General features: G+C 42.2%; 1 protein-coding gene across 12 annotated transcripts in view; it reads left to right on the top strand.

Annotated features, from left to right (window-relative positions):
• The window catches only part of FGGY (FGGY carbohydrate kinase domain containing), a 328,528-nt gene that overhangs the window by 177,072 nt on the left and 135,407 nt on the right, over positions 1-16,049 (top strand). Inside the window, exon 1 of one of the 12 annotated variants that reach the window (XM_075508856.1) lies at positions 4,350-4,483. The exons of 10 other annotated variants lie outside the window; for them this stretch is intronic. The gene's annotated coding sequence lies outside the window, so the exon portion shown is untranslated. Of the gene's footprint in view, positions 1-4,349; positions 4,484-12,978; positions 12,997-16,049 lie in introns of those variants that run through there. One more of the 12 variants, XM_075508858.1, reaches the window with a different exon arrangement.

The raw sequence follows: 16,049 nt of genomic DNA on the forward strand, positions 1-16,049 counted from the left end.
ATGAATAGTCCTAGTCCAATGACTCAGTAAGCACTTCATCCAGAGTATTCCCCAGCTTCTATTTCCTATACCAGTGTTATACTACTTCTCAAAACTGAGATTGAAAACCACCCTCAGGTGCTTGTATGAACTGCCTAAGCAAGCACATGTTACATGACCCTTTAAAAAGCTTTTCTTCCCTTCAATTGTTATGCTAATCAATACCTAAGTAAGCGGAATTTTCGAATGCTCAAAGAGCTGTTTCTGCTTCTGTAAGTAAAACAATTTGCTTATCTGCTTGTTTTCTTTTGGTACACGGATTGGTTTTAGATGAGGTTTTCTGCATAGAAATTCTTGAAAACGCCACACATAAGTGGGAAAATTGCAAAAGAGGAGGAGATTGTATATCTAGATAGATTTTATATTATCAGTTTCCTCTTTATCTGAAATTTAGAAAGATTTGAGGGATAATAGATTAGATCCCTTTGTGGCTTTATTTTGAGTGCTGCAAAGCAGCTCAGTAGCCAGCATGGCTAGTCTCTAAGCTTCCACCTCCTCTGAAAAAACTTAGGTAATGGGAAGTTGTCTTAGCCATGCTAGTTGTGCCGTCCTTGGCATCACTGAAGGACAGTGGATGCGAATATGTCCCGATGATCGCTCTTTTATCTGTGCTGAAGTTTTGCGCTGAACCTGCGTAAGAACTAACTCTTTTTTTTTTCCATGTGGTGGTAGTTCCAGTTATCAATACATACCAACACTTTCCGATTTGGGGCCCAAAAGAAAGTCCCAAAGCTGTTTCTGTTCAGCCTCTGGGGTTGAAGCGCATCCCGCTGGACTGAAAGATCTTGTCTGGTATATTTGAGAATCCTGAATCACTGGGTTCAGAAATGCCAACAATTTTTCCACTTACTTATTTTTGCAAAATGCCCTGTTGACTGCAAAGCTAGGCCCAGTATTTGCATTTCCAGGACGGCTGCGGTGGGCAATTCAGCAAGACATTCTGCATATAATTTTTTACTGGGGCATCTCACCTGCGTGCACGTGCACTCCTGAAACGACGTTTCTCACTAACATTCAACAGCAGGCTGGGATGCTGGGCCAGAGCTCGCATCCAGGGAGGCCAAGAGATGTTTTTGTGTTGATCTCAATGGAGTGGGACTGGATCTTTATTTCCTCGACAAGGCTGGAAAATGTTCATTCTGTCTCTTTCCCCTACACACATATATTTTCTTTTCTTTATAGAATAAGTCATTTGTCTTTATCTCACCATTCACCTCTCTCTGTGATTGCAGTTAATGGAATTGTCACCTTTATGTACTCATGTTCCATTTCTCAACCTGTCTGGACTTTGGCCTCCAAAGGTTACTGCTGCTAGTGAAGTAATATGATTAAGTGAGTCTTTTTAGACAGATTTATGCAAGATTTCTTCTCCAGCAAGTGTCACATCTAGTCTAGTTCTGCAAAAGAGAATATTTCAAAGATGCCAACTGTCATCTAAAACCACTAAATTGTTCTGCAGGGCTGGTTGAGAGGACTGCAGGCCATCTCAGACCAACGCTGATTTACGCTACCTGAAGTTGTATCCCTACAGCTTGAAATACGGGCTTTTGTTAATAATGAAAAAAAGAACGTTCCTGTCTCACAGAAAGCACATTTAAAATGGAATTTTCATTAGTTACTCTGTAATGGAAAGGCAAAAGGGTGTATTTTAAGTGAATCTGTCCAGAATCTTGGAAAAAAAGGAAGGTTATTTGAAGCAGTAATATCAGAAGCAAAACTACAACAGCCACATGCTAAACAGAAAAAAAGTGGTCTTGTGTTCCATTGAAGGTACATATGTCTACAAGGTATTTTCAAGTTTATAGAAAGACTTTTAAATTATAGAGGATTCACTGCACACATATCTACTCTTCCTGCATTTGATATGAAACACAAATTAATCATCGTTATTCTGCACTAATATAACACCTCTTAACCCTCAGCTTTCAGAATATTTCAAAGGAGTAATGAATTAAGCCTCATGTGGTCTTGGGAATATGTGATAATCTAAACTTTGATTCTTTCATTTAAAAAAAGAGCATTTTCAGGACTTTGATTTTGGAGGCTGGAGATCTTGTAACTTCAGCTTCATTTATATCTTCTTCAAAATATCTTCATTTGTCACCCCCTTGGAAAGAAACCATGTGAGTGCTAGAGAAGTGTAATGAAATGGAAAAATGTATTAAGGAAAAGTTAATACATTTGTCTCTACTTACAGACAGATAATTTTGGGGTTTTTTTGCTATTTATTGGAGCAGAAAGACCTGGATAAATCAAGGTACTAATGTGATATAGGTGTAAAAAAGGCAAAACTGATCCCTGTCTGTAACTAAAAGGGTGTGTAGGGAATTATTCTTGCCTCTGTGCAAGTCACTGGCAAGACATGGTTTTGAACATTACGCCGTATGTTGGGCTATGATCACTCATGTTCAGAAAAGATGAATTCTGACTGAAACAAGTGCAGAGAAAGCTTATTAGATAATCCAAAACTTGCTGTTATGGAAGAAAAGGTAAATGGTTGATGTTTAACGTAGCAAACAAAAGTTAAGGGATTTAAATGTGTACGGAAAGGTTTATAGGATTTGATTGTCAGATAGTGGAAGCACACTTGGGCCTATTTCTCTGGACTTCATTTTACTGCTTTTCAGTTGAACAAAACATTTTAGAATATCCACAGTCACAGTACTTTGTTTTGGGTCACTGAACTAATGTGAAACAGTTTGTTTGTGTCTCTGAACTTTATACTTTCTCTCCGTGGAGCACTTCTTTGGTCAGAGCGGTAGCCTCATGCTACGATTTGTTCCCATGGGCCAGGTGCCTGCATGCCTGGACCGGTCTGACTCAGATCGGGTTGTACACGTCTCACAAGAGAGACATTTGCATCCCTCTACAGGAGGTGCAGACCTCCCGGGGAGCAAAGCAGAGTGTGAGAGCGCACGCTCCCACCGTGCAATGAGCTGACTTGGAATTACAGTCAGGAGGCTGGTATTTTTTAAAGAAATCTATCCATTCAAAGCAAAACATTTGGAGTAATGCAAGAAAACTCCAAATACTTCAGTTTGGGTCTAATGTCCTTTTCTACCCCACCTAGATGCAAGGTATTCCCAACAGAAAGTCGATTTTCACCCAGAAGATTTCAGTTTTGTAGAAGTAGTGTTTTCCATCAGAAAAATCATTCCAACGGAAAATTACTAACTGGTTCTAATACAAAGTGACTAGCGAAGCTCTCAAAATGATTCAGTGGCAAAGCTGGAATGAGAACCCACAGCTCCTGACCACGAACCCTGTGCTCTAACCACGAGACAACACTCATCTTTCCCTGAGCAAGGTCGTTCCTGCAGTATTTCTGCCTGGGCCAAAGTGGGAAAACTCTGCAAATGTTGCAAGAGAGATTTTGCTACAAGATTTCCTGGTGTAGAATATTTGGGGGATAACGGGAAAAATCCCTGGTGGCTCCCTGGGGCCTCTTCAGAAGTGTTTGGACATCATGGGACTGTGGGGGTTTCCATCCGCTCCTCCCTACGTGGGTCGTGGAGGGACATGGTGGGGTCTGGTCCGACCCACCGCTGGAGCATGCAGCCACTGCTGGCCTGTCTCTCTGTTGTCAAGGGATGCGTTTGAGGGGATCCTACTGCCCTGTCCTCCATTTTAAGCAAACCTTAAATAAACTCAGGGTTTATTCCTCACATCAGGAATTTTCCAACTTTTCAGGTAAAACTCTCAAACGGAGGAACCCCGTGCAGAAAATCTAACTCATGGCTTGCAGTCCTGTTTTGTGTATTTACGAAGCGATTATATATTTATGGGTCAAGGTGGGGGATGTCCTCAGTCCAGACATACCCTTCTGCTTGTTTCCCTGTATTTATTCTTCCCATGGCTCTCAGTGTGGCTTCTTGCACTGCTTAAATGCTAAATGCTTCTGCAACCCCCAATGTTTCTGCAGTCTTGTAGGGCAACAGGGCTGTGGCTGAGAAATACGATTTAGCAACAACCCCTTTAACCAAAAGAGCCAAACCCCCTCCTTGTTTCTGTTTTATTCGCTTTTAAATAAAGGAGAAATACGATTCCCTTTCCGAGGCAAAAATACTCGTATCAGTTGAATTCCTGACAGGGCACAGTGCACGCTCGGCTTTCCAGGGCAGTGCAGCTTGACAGCTATGCCTAACACACAGCAGATCCCTTCAACAGCGCTCGGGGCGAGCTCCGCACGCGGGCCCCCAAATGCAAACCAGATGCCGGCACCGGCCGGCGCAGCCTTCAAAGGCGAGCGGGGGAGACGCGGCCCCTCCCGCCTCCCCTTCCCCGCCCCAACGGGGAACGGCAGCGCAAGCGCGGCCGGGCCCGGGGGGGGAGCGCGGCGGGCTTCCCGGCAGCGGCCGGCGGTCAGGAAATTGCCCTGTCAGGAAAAGCGCGGTTTCTGTAGCCCGCTCCCTGCGCAGCTAATATAGTGTTTCAGTTTGGACAAGTAAGTGACTGACGCTCGCCAAGCCCCGGTGGCGACTAGCCGCGGCCGGGCGGGCTCCCCCTCAGGCAGGCGAGGCGGGCGCCGCCCCTGAGGGGAGCGCGCTCCCTCAGCCCCGCGCGCGCCGCCGCCGGCCGTTGCGGCCGTTAACGGTCGTGGCCCGGCCCGGCCTGCCCTGCCCGCGCGGGCAGCCGGCCCTGCTAGGCCCCGGCGGGCGGCCGGCCCAGCCCTACTCGTTCTCTGGAGCTCCGCGCTGAAAGCGAAACGCGGTGACATTCAGAAAGCTCCTTCCCAGTTCGGGCGGTGCTGCTGGTTGAGGAACCGTATCGCCTTTGCGGTGCTGGTTTTTAATTCAAAAAACCTGTGGTGCCCGTGCATAACACCCCTCTCCGGCTTTTTCCCCAGGGAACCCCTCTCGCTGCACCCCCAGGCCGCGTGTAGCTTGTCCAGGGCGTGCGTTGGCTGCGCGATTAAATTGCTCCAAATCAGTTTCGGAGCCTGGTTTTCACGTAGCTGGTGGAGCATTATAGGATTTACATTCTTGTCTCCCTGCCTGGCTTCCCGAAGTTTGCTTTTACCGATGTTTCTCAACAGCACAGCCTATATATAACGCCTAAATTTAATGAGAATGGGTCTGCCCTTTATCACAGTCCCTTTGCGTTGACAGGCTCCAGGCAGCACTGGGGGTGTGCAGCGCCTGGGGAGGCACTTGAGGTTTTGCAGGGCTGGGGTAGGCACGTCGCTTCCTTCCAATGCCTCCTCCTGTGGATGGTGGTGTAGGAGTCACCATTTTCCCTGCTGCCTTTCCCTGAGCTTTAAATGGCAGCGCTCAGGTGACCTGACGTAGGCAGTTGGGACACGTACATCACTTACATACGTGCTTAATCCTCCAGATCCCTGGGAGATTTCCTTAAATGTATTTCTTGCCCTTACTCAAGTTGGTAGTTTCCAGTCTGGTATCTCTGGCACAGGTATTGCTGGCACTGGTGTAGTCTCGCTGCTTGCTTCCACTGCTGCCTCCTTCCTCCTCTTGCAGCTCGGCTTTCTTGCGCCTTTGCAGCACTGTCTGCTTCGCATGGCAGTTGCTCCTATGTTCTCATAAAGCTTGTGGGCTGGCATGGAGCCCACCCCAATTACCTGGTGGAGTTTACTTGTGCTCCACTCCAGCCTTCCCCGTAATGGCCGTGTTCCTTGCTAGTGACATGCTCTGCACCAGTTAGGAACTGGTGACCTTGCAGATTTTTTCTCTACTGAGGTGCCTGGGACTTGTTAGCTAGTTTAACAAATTTGGCATTAGTGCCTCTTCTCTGGTGAACACTTAAGAAATAAATGTCAGGGAAGGAGAGGAGAGGGCTCTCTATTACTAAGAACTGAGGTTCTTAGTAATAAACAGACACGTTACTGTGAAGGTGTTCTCCTCGTTTTTCATCCTCATGTATTCCCTCATCCTTGAAGACCATTTGCTTAATTTATTGAAATTAAGTTTTTTCTAAACGTACTTAAATATAATACAAAAACATACTGAAATTTTAAAGTGTCTTTAAATGTTAGTGGCACCCTTTCTTTCAAGAATATGTACTGGCATATGGTAAAAAAAACCCCCAAAACAGCTTTTTTTTTTTTTCCTGGGAAGGGTGCCTGGGATAGGAGGATGAAAGAGGAAAACAGGGAGAATTGGGTTCTTGTGGGCACAGCTGTTCCCAGCTGTAATAATCAGGGCAGAAACAAATTTATAGTGTCAAGAGAGACTAAATAAACTAGTACTATGCTGGGACGTTTTTATGTATGTTAGCCACTTTTGTTACTCTGCCTTGTATTTCTGACAGTCCCACAGCTAAGTTGTCATTTGAAACTGCTGGCTCTTTTGACAAAATCGTCCTCTTCCCAAATAGGGCTCCTAGCCATTTTGTTTCTTGTACTTCCTCAATAAGTGTGCCTTCTCTCTTTCCATAAGCCATTCTTCCTTTAAGCGTTCTTTTAATGCTGTTAGAGGTTGATCTGTTTCCTGAGAACTAGTAGATTTACAGGAGAGGATCAGAATAGCTCTCTTGTGTGTTCCTGTTTTGTATCTTGGGCTTTTCTAATGACTCACATTGAAATTTTTCCCTGGTACCTGCCACCGGAATATCAAAGAGCCTGATGTGAAAAATTGACAGCAGTGGCATGGCCTTGGTAGAAATGTGTTTCTGAGTTTCATTTTCAAAGGGAAATCTCTGAGCAGTGTTGTCTGGTTTTTTGGCTCTTGTTAATACTTTCTGGTTGGTGTCTTGAGCTGCCTTCAGTTTCCCCTGTGCATGTCCACATGTGAAAGGGAAAGTACTCAGGCCATTCATAAAATAAAGTTTGAAAATTTGTGACCTTCAGCTGTTTGAGGCAAGCAAGCTTACAAGCTCTTGGCCTCTGAGATGTTTTGAGCAAGTCATTGAAGGGAACTTACAGAGAGGTGTTGGCCTGATACCCTTTCAGGCTTGTCTTTGTGGGAGTTTGAAATTATGAGACTGAGAGACTCATTACACAGGCAGATTTTGCATTGATAAAAACAAAACAAACAAACAAAACCCCCTAGCTATGTATGCAGGGAGAAGGAAGAGAACTCACTGGGTTCAGATGAACAGATGTGATTCTTCTTTCACTGTAAAAAAGAAGGGGATGTTACACATGTACGGTCTATCTAGATATCTGATTTTTGTGCAGAATTTGTGTTTCTTTTAACCTAAGCTAATGTGCAACCCCACTTCCTCTTAAGTAGTTGTGACAGGAACTTCAGGGCTAGTGTTTTTGGAATTGCAGCCTAAATAAATGTTTAATTTTAAAATGACAGATTACTTAGGGCTGTCATTCTTCTCATGCTCTTACTATGCAAGAGTGAACAAATACTGTATAGTAAACTCTGGCTTTGACTTATAGACACATGTTTGCTTCTGGGCTGAGCATCTTAAAGAAGTGGTTTACAGCATGCCTTTAAAAATTGATTTCACTGTTGCATCTACTACTGGCCGAAGTGCTCCAGTATCTGCCAGGAGTAATTATAGACAGTTGGTTCAGATGTTGTTTAAATGTGTAAGCCTTGATGGGAAATGCAGTGGATTTCAGCCAGAATGCTAATTTTGATGGTTTGTCATTTCATAAAACAGTGAACTCAGAACAAATTATTTTTATACTGATCTACTGATACGTAATCACACAGCTAGTGCCAAATTCAACCTTGAGGTACCACGGGAATCGACAGATGTGATTAAAGTTAGAGTATCAGCACTAACCTAAAGTTGGCTAATATGGTATCCACAGTAGCATAATGGCTTTATTTACCCAGGATTCCAGGTGAGCGTGTGTACCCTGCACTGAAGCTCATGGTGCCGAGGCTGGTTTGCTCCAGGAATGCAGTTTAAAGCTAGTGTGCGTATGGTTACATGAACTGCAGTTGTGCCTTTTGAATTGCATTCTGCTCCAAGTTACATTTTATAGTTTAAACAGATATTTTGTAAATTAACATTATTGTGCTAGGGATGTGTTTACTGTCTGCTTCTTTTTTGTGTGTATTTATTTTATTTTATTTGTTTCGCCATTTCTGTTATAGCATAGAGGAGAATGAAAAAATACAAAAGTCACAGTACAGGAATCTGCCTCTCTTTACAGGCAGTGAACAGAGATTGTGCTTTCTGTCCAGCATGGGGTAGGTTAAAGTGATAGAGATCTAGGAATAAGAAAGGTCTTCCTTAGTATTAGATTAATAAGCTGATGGATCCAACCACTTGGATCCATCAGTCATTTTGGAGCCTGTTACCTCCTTTCAACTAGTCATGAAGCTGTTACAGCTAGAATTTATGTAATAATCAGATGGCTTTTTTTTTTCCCCTCACAGTCAATGTAAACAAGATAGTGTCTTCTTTCAGAGCTTCAAGCATTCTGCAGTGTCATTTGGGACATGTCTGTCTGCCAGATCATTAGCACAGCCTTTAGGGGATGCATGCAGCTGCAGTGTCAGAGGAGGGAATGTAGCTAAATAGGTTGGTGTGCGTGAATTGTATTGATTGCCTTTTTCAGGGTGTGGAGAAGAAAGGGTGCTGCTATATACCCTCTTAATTCCTTAGGTTTTCCTGCATGAGAATTGTGTCTTGGCATAAACTGATCACCATTTCCTCTGTTTAACAAATTGTAGGTTATGGCAAGCATTCAAAATCCCGCAGACGTGTGAGTGCACCTGTGATGTTCACAAGTGTCGAGAGTTTAATCCTGAACTACTAATATGGCTGGGAGTTTTGCCACTGACTCTAATGGATGCAGGATCAGACCCTGCTTTTGAAGTGATGGCCCAGTCCAAGCAAGGCCAAGAGAGCCCTGAGGGAATTGGAGCTGTTGGGTTTCCCCAGTAGCATGTGTCTTCTCTCCTCACCTCATTTTGTGTGTTCTTGTGGCTCTTTGCTCAGCCTTCCTTTTTCCTGCGAGCTCCTCTGTGCAGCTGTTTCCTGCTGTTCCTGGTGTTAGACAAGCAGTGAAGCAGAGAGAGAGCTGAACTTGTTTCTTTTGTGTGGCATAGTTACAGGCTGGGGAACAAATGGGGCAGCCCAGTTTACCACTGTCACGTTGATAATCTTACAGTGATATTGCTGGTCTGCCTTTGATCTCACAGTCTCTGCCCGGGCAGCCTGGCTGCTTTGCAAGGCATGCTGCGGCATCGGTCTCGTGCCTGTTGCAGTGCAGAGCCTATCAGGGCATGCAACAACCGCGTGGGTGCCTTGATCTTCCTTCCAAAAAAACCAGGGTGAGCAGTAGCCGTAAGTCTTCTCCGAGCATATAGTTGGGAGGAGCTCTCAGATTCCTCTGTTTAGACACACTTTGAGGGCCAGTGTTTTGGGAACTGCCTGAAGTTTGAAATCCCTGGCCTTCCATAGCAGAACTGCTCTGTTCCCGTCAGTTGACACCAACATGTTGTTTTTCTACTGTGAGCATCTCCCAGCAGTATCTCTACTTGGCCAAAGTGGTCTTGGGATTGTTACTTGCTGCTTATTGGTACTTACTACTGCACTGTATTACGGCACTCATTATTGCCACATCTACGAACAGAAAGAGAGCAGAAAAACGCCTTTTGACTTACCTGGCCATGTTAAGAGTGTGAGTTCAGCTCCTCACCCATGGTCTGTAGATAGCTGCAGTGAGCCTTCTGGGGATGATTCAGAATGCAATGTAATCGTGACTGCATGGAGAAGGTAAATACAGAGCAGTTGCTTAATGTCTCCTCTAGCTCAGGAACTCAGGCGCATCAAACAAAACTAGCAGGTGGCACGCTCAGAACAAATGAAAGGACTTTTTCTTGCATTGTTTACACAGAACTTCATAACTCATTACCACAGGAGTTTGCAGTTGCAAAAGTTTCCCTGGATTCAAAAAGAGCACAAACAAACACGGAGAGGAAAAAGCCTTCAAGGTCTGCTAATCCTAACGATAAAATTTCTGGCTCGGGAAGTGCCTCTACTATAGATAGCAGGAGGAAGAAGGTGTCCTGGGGAAGTATCGCTGGATGAAAAGGGCAGGCATATGCTTTTCTTATGGCTTCTGCTCTTTGTGGCAGGATACTGTACTAATTGGACCTTTCATCTGACCCAGTGCAGCCGTGTGCTTCCCTTTAATGAGGGTCCAGAATGCTGTTGCTCTTATTTGATCAACGGTACTATGGGCTGTATCTGCCAGTGTGAGTTCGAGAGGTACTGAAAGGCGAGCATCATTTTTCTGTTTTAGTACAAATCTCTTCTAGAGCAGATTATAAAGAAAAACAACTCTGTTGTACATTTAAGAGCTTGATATTTGTTGACACTGGTCATGCTGACATCTTTCTGCTGTTCATGAGTGAGATATCTATGTAGGCAGAAGAACCTGAAAATAAATAAATTTTAGATCTCACTTCTTAGAATGATTTACTTAGTCGTTTTCATTTCTCCGCTAATTAGTTACACGAGGATAAACTGAGATATATCTTGCTTTCTATCAGAGCAGGTGGAAGTAGTTTGGCCTGAAATTATTTAAAATACAAAAGATAGAATTAAAGGGCAGAAGGCAGTGATGAAGTAATGGCTTTGTCTTGGACACTGAGAAAGGGGAAAAAAAAAAGATATGGAGACATTCCAGAAGATTAGTACATAGTGAATTATTTATAGAGAGAAAAGGAGATACTAGAAAGCCGTAGAATATTTTCAGTCCTGTGGTGGGATTTATTGAGACTATGTTACAATGTTGGGGAGGGTAATTATGAAGGTTTTGGTGGAACAATCTAGATATTATGGGACTGGGAGCTGGGCTCTGATTCTACTACTAAAATGAGGTCTCTTCCACTATTTGCAGCTGCTTTTCTTTGTTCCAGGATGTGCAAAAGCTCCACAGAATTTACCAGAGAATAGATGAAATTGTCTAGAAGTGTTTGGTTTTTAGTGAAGAAGCATACTTTCTCTAGTTAGGTTTTTATTTATTCCAGTTTTGTTATTGTTAACACAATCCTCACATTCCAAAGACTGAGAGATCTCCTGCATGTACGTGTTTCTGTTTTGGGAAGGGAAAAGGAGAGATGAGGTGTGCTTTTGTTCTTTGTTTTTGTTTTGTTTGCTGTTGGGTAGCTGAAAAATACATGCTTGTTGATAGTTATACCATAGTCCCTTGGGCATTTAAGGGTATTATTCTATATTAGTACTGCCCTACCACGCAGCGTTAGGATTCCCCATCTGCTCCCACTCTCCCACACAGACATGTGCCTTCTTTGTCTCTTCACATCCAAACAGGAATTAAAGATCCTGGAAGAGGAAAGGGAGTTCACTGTCTTCAAGAAGGGATTGCCACTCTACCACCACCAGTTTTGTTAGTTTACTGTAACCCTAGAAAGCCAACGAAGTCCTGAATTTCCAATGTAATGTCAAAAATGCTTCTTTCATTTTATCTCCTTTCTACAATTAAAGAGCAGCTTTTATTTAACATATTTAGGTCTTTTCACACTAGGATTATGAAGCCTAATTTGAGCCTGTTAATCTTTTTCTTGGTAATCCATAGAAAAGCACAGCTGCACTACTGGAAACGTACTGTTTATCCATGATCTCTGGGTCTGGGCAGCCTGCAGCGTTCCAAAGATCAAAGTTTAAAACAGACGTGCCAGTCCTTCATAACTCCTTGTATTTAAGCACACTATACCACAAAATCTGTACTTGCCGCTGATAAATACTTCTGCTGAGCTTCGGCCTGCGTGTATGTGAGTGTGCAGCCTTCCACTACTGTAGCTTTAACAGAAAGGTACGTCCTGGCAATTTGATAACCATGAAGTAAGGTAGGACAAACTGAGTTTAGTAGTTAGTTGTAATGAAACAGTCATCTGGTTACTTAGTCATTCCTTTTAAATTAAAGTAAACAATGTTAAGGATTTTCTTTTTTTAAAGAAATATTTTTGCAAATGACAGTTTCACCCCTCTTTTTTTTCATTGCCTATGTGGGAAAACTAGCACATTTGTTTAAGGATAAACTGGGAAGTCTGTGGTTTCCAGCACGCACATTTTGAATAATATTTATACAGACTATTATTTAATGGGCCATATAAATATTTATCATATGCTGCAGCCCTTTGATCATAAACGCTTGTTTGAAAAGCCATTCTGTCCCTGCTGTGATTTGCAAAGAAAGAGGCCATTGCTCTTTTAGTGCTTGGAGGGAATTTTGGCTTCTTGTCCTATCTTAGCAGTTGTAGTATGGACTAACACGGTCAAGCTGGACATGTCTTTTAAAAATTATTTTTTTTCCTCTCTCCCTGTCTTTCTGTTTTCAAATTCAAATAATGAGTTGTAAATATGAGGCTCTAATTCTGCCATGGACAGACAAAGCTGTATTGAAGTTTTGGGGCCGTTTTTTCTTGGCTGCAAGAAGCCAGGCTTCCTGAGTTAGATACTTCAGGGGTATAAAAGGTAATGGTATTATCACCACTGCTTTCCACGACTTGGGAAGTCCATAAACATGCATCATCCATGCATCAAATATTTTGGTGTCTTGTTAGGAATATTGCATTCAAGGAATTGACCTGTCTGACTGGACCTTCAGGAGGTTTTTATTTCAACCATTTTTCTGGTTCGCTGTTTTTCTCATGATTGTTTTGACCGCAGAAGCTGTATGCTAAGAATCCAGTAGGTACAAAATCCAAAACAAAGTTTTAATTGCACAGCAAAATTTTATTTGCACATGACAATGAATGTTGGTGTCCGGTTTCCAAAGCAGGAAGTTTGTGCTGGGACCTTCCTCTACCTCTGAACTCCGTTAGAGAGTTTCTTAATTTCTGATTTGGAGACTCCTCTTGTACCAAAGGAATCTTTTGTAAACAAACCTGAATGACAGCATTCCTCTTTAAATTCTTGATAAGGTACTTTGGCTAAATATTTTCCACCAACCTCACTGCTGAGTTCTTAGGTTCTCAAGAAATACCTTTAGGCAGAGTCCCTAGTTGGTGACACTTATGACCTAGAGATGACAGTGCTTTTTGTGGATCCGGCTGACAAGTAGGTAGCATACCAAGTGATTGGTATTCCAGAAAAACCCTTGGCATCAAATGATGTTTTTGCAAGCAGATCAGATCCTATTGCAGAGACGCTATACTTTGAACAGCCTCGGTAACTTAGTGCATGCTGTGCTTGAAAAAAGGATTAATATTTACTTCTAGCCTTTTTTTGTAAGATATTGAAGTATTGCTTTGTAAATCTAGGTGAGCTTTACTCAGAGAAAGACTAGTTTAAATAGGTTTGTGGTTCTTGTTTTTGGACTCTGTCACTTAACTCTTTCTTGCTAGTTGTCTGCAGATATACAGAAATAAAAGAGTGGATACGCAGAGACTGATATGTACTGCTTGAGCATATAAACAAACTCTGCTTCCTGCGCAGTCACTCACACATGCGCATCCTGGTTGCTTAGTAAGGAAAAAAGGAAAGTAAACATTACATGGGCTGATGGGGTTCCAGGTTTCAAATGTTTGTGGGAAGAATCCAATGCAAAGCTATAATTTTAAGTGCTGAGTAGGAGGTACTATGAGCTTAATTCTCTAACATCTGTTAAGCTTGTTCTCTAAGTAGCAAAAACACATTAATGAGCTAAAATCAAGGCTGCCATACAGGGAAGAGAAATAAAAATTTAGAGCAATATTGTGTGTGTGTGAGAAGGAGGCAGGATGTAAAATACGCCTTTTGTTATTTGTATTTTGTGAAAAGCAAGTAAGAAAGATTTGCCTACGTTTAAAAAAATAAATAAATCTGCTTTGCAGCTTGTGGTTTATTCTCCTCTTTTTATGAGTCAGCAGCTAAAGGCAGTGCCGAAATAGGGAAAAACAGGGAAATTCGTGAGATAGTATCAGGAACAGTCTTATGCAATTTCTTTATAGTAAAATTTCTTGCAAGCAGCTAGCAGCATCTGCAGCCAGCCTTTTAAGCTTTGAAGAGATGGAGTGCAAAATTAAAAAGTGAGCATCATCTGTTGAAAAGAATGTCTTAAAACTGCTTTTACAGCCAAGGGCTAAGAGGAAGATGCAGAGTGCTGTGAGTATCCCCAGCTGACAGATGCAGTATTAATCACTGATATCAGGAGAATTGTCCTCTCTGTGACAGAGGCATTAGCTTTTGTTAGTCTGACCAGGTCATAGAGCCAGGGCCAAGAAAATAAAGTGAGCTTTCTTGCCAATATTCCTAGGTGTTAGACTCATGGCACACCATTATTTTTAGCTGATTGCTCATCGCTTGAAGAGATGACCTTGCTTAACAAGATTAGTGTATATTGCACCTAATCTACTGGGCAGAATCAGGATGCTGAAAGAGAGTAGCTAGTATTTCCATCAGTACCACAATATGCTCTATAGCTTTGAGTTTTTTCTACTTTCTGATATTGTTAGAAGCTAATGATCTGTACAACTTCCTCTAATGACCCTGCCATGGTGCATGCAGAATGTGGTGTGGTAACTGCTTTGGTTTGTACCGGGCTGCTTAGGCGCTTTAGTGATGGACACAACTCCGTCATGCAAATGCTGTCCAAACGAAGAACAAAAAAAACGGTCCCTGGCCCCCCGCAGTGGTAGTCTAAGCATGAAATGACAGATTCAGGTAGTAGAAAAATGATCGTATGGGGCAGGTTGTGATAACAGATCTCCACAGACTAACCACATTTCCATGAACCGCTTAAGGGGTAGGATGAGGGAAAGCTGGGTAGTTTTCTTTAGCCAAGGCATTGGCTTATGCTGTTTTAAGTGCAAATGAAACTTTGTCCTAACTCAGCTGTTACACTGCATAATTATTATCTGGGGTGATGCTTGGAGTTTTCTGAGATAGGGGACTGACTTTTTTCCCCCCTTTTTTCCTTCTTTATTTTGCCTGCTACCACTAACCCTCAGTGATAATAGATTTGTAATAGCCGTCAACAGCAGTGGTTACAAGCCAACCATAGATGTGAGCAGCTATGTTCAAACTGTCACCCAAGGATGGATCTTGACCTGTACTCAAGATATTTCACAGAGAAAAAAAAATTCTTGGTTTTCTGTCTTGTAGAAATAAAACAAGCAAAAATCATTGCTTCCAAAACTGAGTACAATTTGCATGGCTATATGATCAGCTGTTACTGTCTGAGGGTAGAAAGAGAACTTTCACTGTTTTCTGTTCCACTGCTTTTTTTATCAGGTTTTTGGTATACTTTGCCACTAAACTCTAGTTATTAAAAAAAAAAAAAAAAAGGATTCATTTGAAATGTGAACTGTTTTACTAAGTAGTACTTTCCAAATCTTTCCCCCTTTGCCCATGTCTCTCCCTCTAAACAATCCACCTTCCATACACAGAAGTAATCCAGGTCACTTCTTTGGGAGAGATGGGCTGTTTTTAAGTAGAGCCATTTTGGTGCTCAGTAAATGCTGTGTATTCATCAAATTATAATTGATCCATTCATTTTCTGGAAGTCAGAAACTACGCATCAGCTGAGATTTGTGTGTTTTAGAGGCTTATGAGGAGATTCATACAAGCAGAAAACTTGGTACTCATCTAACATTTTAAATACTTTGTATCAGCTCTTACTTAGCATTCTCCCAGCTTGATTAAAAAGTAAATGTTAACTATTAATTAAGGACAAACTGTGAGAAAGTGCAGTGCCTTTGTCACTGTATTAAATGTCAAATAGTTAAACGTAATATAGTGAAGTAAGCAACTCATTGTGAATAATTAAATCAATTAACTTAATCTCACTTTGTTCTTGTAGATTGTCAGAGAGTAGGCAGAGATTTCCTGGGATGCTCTCATAATTCAACATATTTTCAGCAAATTATTTTCTGAGTCTTTAAAATTGTGTGGATTGATGGTGGATAGCTCTTAAAAACCTAACCAGTTTGTTTTTCAGGTATTGTTTTTTTCTTTGCAGGGCTCAAAATTGGGTAGTATGTGCCAGATTGTCACTTAGTTATTTTAATTATCAGCATCACACCACTTTTTTTGGGAGGGGAGACAGTTTTCAGATTCTGCAGAAATTCAGCCTGACTCCTTGTCTCATTCAGCAGTAATATGCCACTTGTTAGCTGGTTGGCTCTATGGGA

This window comes from Mycteria americana, chromosome 7 (assembly GCF_035582795.1).
Source record: "Mycteria americana isolate JAX WOST 10 ecotype Jacksonville Zoo and Gardens chromosome 7, USCA_MyAme_1.0, whole genome shotgun sequence".
Taxonomy (NCBI): Eukaryota; Metazoa; Chordata; class Aves; order Ciconiiformes; family Ciconiidae; genus Mycteria; species Mycteria americana.